Genomic DNA, 9289 nt, shown 5'->3' with positions numbered 1-9289 from the left:
CAAAAAAACAAACAACCCGATCAAAAAATGGGCAGAGGAAATGAACAGACACTTCTCCAAGGAAGATATACAGATGGCCAATAGGCACATGAAAAGATGCTCAACATCACTAATCATCAGGGAAATGCAAATCAAAACAACACTAAGATACCACCTCACGCCCGTTAGAATGGCTATAATCACCAAGACAAAAAACAACAAATGTTGGAGAGGATGTGGAGAAACAGGAACCCTCATACACAGCTGGTGGGAATGCAAATTGGTGCAGCCTCTATCGAAAACGGTATGGAGATTCCTCAAAAAATTAAAAATAGAGATGCCCTATGATCCAGCCATCCCACTACTGGGAATCTATCCAACGCACCTGAAATCAACAATCCAAAGAGGCTTATGCACCCCTATGTTCATTGCAGCATTATTCACCATAGCCAAGAAGTGGAAGCAACCTAAGTATCCCTCGACTGATGATTGGATTAAGAAAATGTGGTATATATATACAATGGAATACTACTCAGCCGTAAAAAAAGACAAAATCGTCCCATTTGCAACAACATGGATGGGCCTGGAGCGTATTATGTTAAGTGAAATAAGCCAGAAAGAGAAAGACAAACACTGTATGATCTCACTCATATGTGGAATATAAACCAACACATGGACAGAGAAAACTGGACTGTGGTTACCCGGGCAGTGGGGGTGGGGGGTGGGCACAAGGGGTGAAGGGAGTCATATATGGGGTGATGGACAAACAAAAATTTACAACCCAAAATTTCACAATGTTAGAAACCATTAAAACATCAATAAAAAAAAAAAAAACAATAAACCAAAACAATAACATAAAACAGCAGACACTGGGAGAGGAGGAGAATCTGATTTCCAAAGTTACCACATTATTAGATTCAAATGTCTAGTGTTCAGCAAAAATCACAATACATACAAAGAAACAGGAAAATATGGCCCATGAAAGGAAAATAAATAAACATAAACTGTCCCTGAAAAGAATTAATAGCAGATATAGTAGACAAAGACTTTAAAACAACTGTCTTAAACATGCTTAAAGAACTAAAGGTATGTGTGTAGAAAGCCAAGAAAATGATGTGTGAACAAAATGGAAATATTAGTAAAAAGATGGAAAACCTAAAAAGAAACCAAAATGATATTCTGGAGCGGAAAAGTACAATAACTAAAATTAAAAATTCACTAGAGGGATTCAAAGGCAGATTTGAGCAGGCAGAAGACAGAATCAGGGAACTTGAAGATAGGACAATGGAAATTATTGATGCTAAGAAACAGAAAGAAAAATGATGGAATAAAAGCAAACAGAACCTAAGGGACCTGTGGGCCACCATCAAGCAAACCAAGATACATATCATGGGAATGCCAGAAAGAGAAGAGAGAGAGAAGGGAGCAGAGAGAATATTTGAAGAAATAATGGCTGAAAACTTCCCAGATTTGAAGAAAGACATGAATATAAACATCCAAGAAGCTCGATGAAATCCAAGTAAGATGAACTCAAAGAGACCCACATTGAGACACCTTATGATCAGACTTTCAAAAGCCAAAGCCAAAATGAGAATCTTGAAAGCAGCAAGAGAGAAGTGAATCATCACACACAAGGGGTCCTCAAAAAGATTATCAGCAGAGGGGCCGGCCCCGTAGCCTCCACTTTGGCATCCCAGGTTTAGTTCCTAGGTGTGGACCTACGCCACTTGTTGGCAGCCATGCTGTGGTGGCGACCCATATATAAAATAGAGGGAGATTGGCACAGATGTTAGCTCAGGGCAAATCTTCCTCAGCAAAATAAAAAATTAAAATTAAAAAAAAGATTATCAGCAGATTTCTCATCAGAAACTTTGAAGGCCAGAAGACAGTGGGCCAGTATATTCAAAGTACTAAATTAAAAAAAACTGTCAACCAAGAATCCTATATCTACAAAAACTGCCCTTCAAAAGTCCGAGAGAAATCAAGACATTCCCTGATAAACAAAAGCTGAAGGAGTTTGTGACCACTACACCTACCCTGCAAGAAATGCTCAAGAAAGTCCTGCAAGGTGAAATGAAAGGACACTAGATAGTAACTCAGAACTGTATAGAGAAATAAAGACCTCAAAAACGGTTAATACATGGGTAATTGTAAAAGCTAGTATTATGGTAATGAGGGTTTGTAACTGTACTTTTTTTCTCTACATGATTTAAAAGACTAATACATTTTCTAAAATTCTTACTCTAAGAGGTAGTATTATTATAAATATGATTTGTGACTCCATATTTTGTTTTCTATATAGTTTAATAGACTAATATATTCAAAAGAATTATTAGTTTATGTTTGGGGGCACACAACATATAAAAATGTAATTTTGTGACACCGACAACTGAAAGAGGTGGAGACAGAGATGTAAAGGAGCAGACTTTTCATATGTTATTGAAGTTAAGCTGCTATAAATTCCAATTAGAGCATTATAATTTTACCATGTTAAATATAGTCCCCATTGTAACCACAAAGAAAATACCTATAGAATATACACAAAGGAAAGTGAGAAATTTAAACATTTCACTACAAAAAAAATCAAATAAACACAAAAAAAGTAATGCAGGATATGAGGGACAAAAAGCTATAAGGCATTTAGAAAACAAATAGCAAAATGACATAAGTACTGCCTTATGAGTAACTACATTAAACATAAATGAATTAAACTCTCCAATTAAAAGACAAAGATTGGCAGAATGGATAAAAGTGCATGATCCAACCAACTATATGCTGTGTACAAGAAACTCATTTTAGATCCAAAGACACAAATAGATTGAAATTGAAAATGTGAAAAAACATATTCCATGAAAATAGTAACCAAAGAGAGCAGAGGTGGCTATACTAAACCAGACAAAATAGACTTTAATTCAAAAGAGTTACAAGAGACAAATAAGCAAATTATATATTAATAAAAGGTTCAATACAGCAAGAAGTTATAATAATTATAAACATTTATGCACCTTACGACAGACCATCAAAATATATGAAGCAAAAACTGACAAAATCAAAGGGAGAAATAGTTCTATATTAATAGCTGATGACTTCAGTAGCCTACTCTCAATAATGCATAGAACAACCAGACAGAAGATCATTAAGGAAATAGAGGACTTAACACAATAAACCAAATAGATCTAATAGACATATACAGAACACTATACCAAACAACAACAGCATACACACTCTTCTCAAGGGCACATGGGACATTTTCCAGGACAGACCATATGTTAGGCCACAAATTAAATCTCAAAATATTTAAAAAGATAGATATCATACAAAACATCTTCTCTGAACTCAACAGTTTGAAGGTATGAATCAATAACAGAAGTAAAATTGGAAAATTCACAAAATTTTAAAAATTAAACAACATAGTCTTAAAACCAATGGATCAAAGAAGAAATCACAAGAGAAATCAGAAAATACTTAGAGATGAATAGAAACAAAAACAAAACATACCAAAACTTATGGGACACAGTGAAAGCAATGCTAAAGCAGAAATTTATACCCATAAATGCTTACATTAAAAATAGACCTCAAATCAACAATCTAACTTTACAGCTTAAGGAACTGTAAAAAGAAGAACAAACTAAACCCTAAGATAGCAGAAGGGAAGAAATAAAGATTAGAGAAAAGATAAACGAAGAATAGAAAAAAAAACAGAGAAAATCAATGAAACCAAAAGTTGGTTTTTTGAAAAGAGCAACAAAATTGACACACCTTTAGCTAGATGGACAAAGAAAAAGAGAGAATATTCAGATTACTAAAATCAGAAATGAAAATGAGGATATTACTATTGAGTCTACAGAAATAAAGCATTATAAGAGGGGCCAACCCTGTGGCTTAGCGGTTAAGTGCGTGCGCTCCGCTACTGGTGGCCCAGGTTCGGATCCCAGGCGCGCACTGACACACCACTTGTCCAGCCATGCTGAGGCGGCGTCCCACATACAGCAACTAGAAGGATGTGCAACTATGACGTACAACTATCTGCTGGGGCTTTGGAGAGAAAAAGGGAAAAAAGAGAAGGAGGATTGGCAATAGATGTTAGCTCAGGGCCGGTCTTCTTCATCAAAAAGAGGAGGATTGGCATGGATGTTAGCTCAGGGCTGATCTTCCTCACCACAAAAAAAAAAAAAAGGATTATAAGAGAGTACTATAAACAATTGTGCATCAACAAATTGTATAACCTAGATCAAAAGGACAAATTTGTAGGAAAACAGAAACCTACCAAGACTAAATCTCAAAGAAAAAATTCTAAATAGACCTATAACTAGTAAGGACATTGAATCAATAATCAAAAATCTCTGGATAAAAGCCATATTAAACACTTAAAGAATAACTAATAACCAATTCTCAAATTTTTCCAAAACATTAAATAGAAGGAGAAACTTTCTGACTCACTCTATGAGGCCAGAATTACCCTGATACCAAAGCCAGACAAAGATGTGACAAGAAAAGAAAACTACAGACCAATATCCCTTATGAACATTGACACAAAAGTCCTCACAAAATACTAGAAAACTTAATTCAGCAGCATATTAAAAGAGTTATACACCATAACCAAGTGAGATTTATTTCTGGAATGCAAGGCTGATTCAACATGTGAAAATCAATCAATGTAAAACACATTAGCAGAATGAAGGAAAAAACCCCACATGATTATCTCAATAATGCAGAAAAAGGATTTGACAAAATTCAGCACCCTTTCATGATAAAAACACTCAACAAACTAGGAATAGAGGAAAACTACCTCCACATAAAAGGCCATATATGAAAAACCCACAGCTAACATACTCAATGGTGAAAGATCCAAAGCTTTTCAATCAGGAATGAGGCAAGGATGCCCATTTTTGCCATTTCTATCCAACATTGTACTGGAAGTTCTAGCCAGAGGAATTATGCAAGAAAAATAGATAAAAGGCATCCAAATTGGAAAGGAAGAAGTAAAATTATCTGTGTTTACAGATGATATGATCTTATATATAGCAAACCCTAAAGGCTGCACACATACACAAACAAACAAAACTGTTATAACTAATAATGAATTCAACAAAGTAGCAGGATACAAAGTCAACACACAAAAATCAGTTGCATTTTGATACAATAGCAATAAACAGTCTAAAAAGGAAACTATAAAAACAATTCAATTTACAATAGCATCAAAAAGAAAACACTTAGGAATTAACTAAAGAGGTGAAAGACTTGTAAAATTAAAACTTCAAAACATTGCTGAAATAAATTAAAGAAGACATAAATGGAAACACATCCCGTGTTCATGGATTGGAAGACTTCATATTGTTAAGATGTCAATACCACACAAAGAGATCTACAGATTCAACACAATCCCTATCAAAATCCCAGTGACTTTTTTTCAGAAATAGAAAAACCTATCCTAAAATTTATTTAACTCATTTAGAATCTTAAGGGACCCTGAATAGCCAAAACAATCTTGAAAAAAACCAAAGCTGGAAGACTCACACTTCCTGAATTGAAAACTTACTACAAAGTTACGGTAATCAAAAGAATGTGGTATTGGTATAAAGACAGACATATAGAACAATGGAATACAGTACATAGCCCAGAAACTCTTGCATATGTGGTCAAAATGATTTTTGTTAAGGATGCCAAGACCATTCTTTTGTCAAGGTTGTCAAGGATGCCAATATTCTCATCGTTGATAAACAAATGATGCTGGGAAAACTGGATATCCACATGCAGAAGAATGAAGTTGGACCCTTACTTAATACCACATACAAAATTTACTCAAAATGGATCACAGATCTAAATGTAAAAATTAAAACTATAAAACTCCTAGGTGAAAGCATAGGGCAAAAGCTTTGCGACATTAGATTTGGCAATGATTTCTTGGATATGACAGGATAAAACACAGGTAATAAAAGAAAAAATATATTAAGTGAACTTTATGAAAATTTAAAATTTTGTACATCAAAAGACAATATCAGAGTAAAAAGGCAACCCACAAAATGAGAGAAAATATTGCAAATCAAATATCTGATAAGGCATTAATATCCAGAATATACAGAGAACTCTTAAAACAACAACAAAAACAAACAACCCAATTCAAAAATGGGCAAAGGGCTTAAACAGACATTTCTCCAACAAAGATATTCAGTGACCAATAAGCACATGAAAACATCACTGATTGTTAGGGAAATGCAAATCTAAACAACGAGATACCACCTCACACCCATTAGGATGTCTACTATCAAAAGAATAGAAAATATAACAATTGTTGGTGAGGATATAGAGAAATTGGAACCCTTGTGCACTGTTGGTGGAAATGTAAAATGGTACAGCCACTGTGGAAAACAGTGTGGTGGTTCCTCAAAAAATTAAAAATAGAATTACCATATGGTCCAGAAATTCCACTTTTGGATATATACCCAAAAGAACTGAAAGCAAGGAGTTAAAGAGATATTTGTACACCCATGTTCATAGCAGCATTATTCACAATAGCCAAAATGTGGAAGCAACCCAAGTGTCTATTGTTGGATGAATGGATAAGCAAAATATGATATAGTCATACAATGGAATTTTTTTCAGCCTTAAAAAGGAAGGAAATTCTGCAACATGCTACTACATAGGTGAACCTTGAGGACATTATGCTAAGTGAAATAAGCTGGTCACAAAAAGACAAATATCTTATGATTCCACTTATATGAGAGACTTAGATTAGTCAAATTCGTAGAGACAGAAAGGAGAATGGTAGTTGCCAGGGGCTGGAGGAGGGAGCAGTAGAGAGTTATTGTTTTATGGCTATAGAGTTTCAGTTTTACAAGATTAAAAGAGTTATGAGGATAAATGGTGTTGATGGTTGCATATTATTAGTGTCTTTAAAGTCAATGAACTGTACACTTAAAATGGTTAGAGTGGTAAATTTTATGTTATGTGTATTATACCACAAATTTAAAAATTGGGGAAAAAAGAAGGACATAAAATAAAGGCAAAACAAAGACTTTCCCAAAAAAACAAAATCTGGGATAATTTGTTGCTAGCAAACTTGCCTTACTAATACTAAAGGATGAAAGCAAGGGACTGCAGACAGTATTCAAATCCCCATTAAAAAAACAAAGAACACCATTAAGGATAGTTATATAATTGTAAAAGACAAGTTAAATGCATATTTTTCTACTTTATGCTCTTAGCTGATTTAAAAGGCAATTTTACAAAATAATGTGTATAATGTATTGTTGGGTCTATAACATGTAATAATACAACATACACGTAATATATATTTGCCAATAATAACACATAAGAGATGGGTGGGAGCAAACTTCTACTGGGCTAAGGAAATTCCTACAGATGTTAAATTAATAATTATGGCAATGTATTGTTGTATTTGTAATACTATTAGATCTAATGTGTATAATAACACCACAGAAATGGGGGAAGAGAATAAAGCTATATAAGAATAACCTTTTAAAATATCACTGGAATTAAGTAAGTATAAATCTGAAGCTGGTTTTGATAAGTAAATATATACACAGTAAACCCTACCAGAACCACTAAAAAAACTGAAAAAATATAGTGAAGTAGTCATTAAATAAATTAAAATGCTCCATTAGAAAATATTAATTTAATGAAAAAGGAAGCAGTAAAAGAGGAATAGACAAAAAAGATAGAAGACATAGGAAAATGTAAAATGGCAGACATAAATCCAACTATAACAATAATAACATTAAATTTAAATCAATTAAACAATCCAATCAAAAGACAGAACTTGTCAGACTAAACAAACTGAAAAAAACCATGAACCTACCATATTCTGTCTCTAAGAGCAAAGATAGATTCCAAATACAAATATATTGGAGATAAGAGGATGGAAGAATTCACACAGAAACCACAAGAAAGATGGTGTGGGCTATACTAATATCAGAAAAAATCAACATTAAGACAAAAAATGTTACTAGAAATAAACAGGGACATTTTATAATGATAAAAAGGTCAATCCATCAGGAAGATAATAGCAACTTTAAAAATATATGTACCGTGACAGTCAGCAGCATGGGGCTTCTTGTGGCTGAAATACTCTGCTTTGTTTGGTGGTGTAAAGGGGATGCAGGTGCCTAGCCCGGCCAGCCAGCCCACCTACTGTGCACCCCATGCCTGAGACCCCCCGTTTCCTGCTCAGGTCGGTCAGCTTCTGCTGCAGCACAGGTGGCCTGTTGCTGCTCTTTGGTCTGCACATGAAGGCCACCCTGCTGGGACCCATATCACGTCTCCAGAGACCTATACCACTTCACTGTGGAGCCCTTGGAGGAGAGCTGCAGGACCCAAAAGGTGGTTGCTGTCCCCATTTATGAGGAGGCTGTATGCTGCCCATGGGCTGAAGGGCCCCTGACCCTACCTGCATACCACATGGAGGAAGGCCTGGGGGTGCAGTGCCTCTGAGAATGGCCTGCTTGGGACCCAGCCCTTCTTGCCTCCGCATGACTATGAGAGCATCATCCTTGCTGTTGATGCCGTGTCTGGAGAGACCATACCTAGTGCTGCACGCTCCTGCCCATGCCTGGTTCAGACTGCAGGCAGACAAAGTTCAAGGCTCCTAGCAGGCCCTGAACCCAGAGACAAATGATGATCTGCATAGTAGGCACTCAATAAATGTTTGATGCTGAACACTGTTTTATTTATCTATTGCTGTGTAATAAACTACCCCAAAATTTAGTGGCTTAAAATAAATCAATTTTATTACAAAATATATATATATATGTATATACATATACATGTATATATGTATATATGCACATCAAATAACAGAGCACTGAAAAACATAAAATGAAAATTGACAGAAATAAAGAGAGAAATAGACAATTCACCAGTAATAGTTGGAGACTTCAACACTCAAGTTTAAATAATGGATAGAACAACTAGACAGATCAAAGAGGAAATGGAAAATTAGAACAACACTATAAACCAATTAGAACTAATAGAAATCTATAGAACAATCTATCCATCTAAAAACAAAATAAACATTCTTTTCAAGTACACATGGAACATTCTCCAGGACAAACTATATGCTAGGTCATTAAAAAAAACAAACTCGGCTGGGTGACATCTGCATCATGGTGGAGTGAGTCATTCCCTTCTTCTCTCCCCTCTAAGTTACAACCAGTAGGTCATCTATTGACCAACAAAGAACTCCCTGCACAGCACACCAGAGCACCTGAGAGACCCATATGTTTATACATATGAAGGTGGGTGGACTGGACTCTGGGAGGCTGTAGAACTAGAACAGCCCTCCCCTACAAAT

The 9289-nt window shown here is 35.2% G+C and overlaps 1 pseudogene; it reads left to right on the top strand.

The window, feature by feature from the left end:
- The first annotated feature begins 1487 nt into the window (after positions 1 to 1487).
- On the top strand, positions 1488 to 8614 carry LOC131397956 (transmembrane protein 61-like; annotated as a pseudogene).
- The last annotated feature ends 675 nt before the right edge of the window (positions 8615 to 9289 follow it).

The sequence above is a fragment of the Diceros bicornis genome, chromosome 34 (genome assembly GCF_020826845.1).
Source record: "Diceros bicornis minor isolate mBicDic1 chromosome 34, mDicBic1.mat.cur, whole genome shotgun sequence".
In the NCBI taxonomy this organism is placed as follows: Eukaryota; Metazoa; Chordata; class Mammalia; order Perissodactyla; family Rhinocerotidae; genus Diceros; species Diceros bicornis.
The sequence above is the reverse complement of the archived record's forward strand: the minus strand, read 5'-3'. Positions and strand labels throughout refer to the sequence as shown.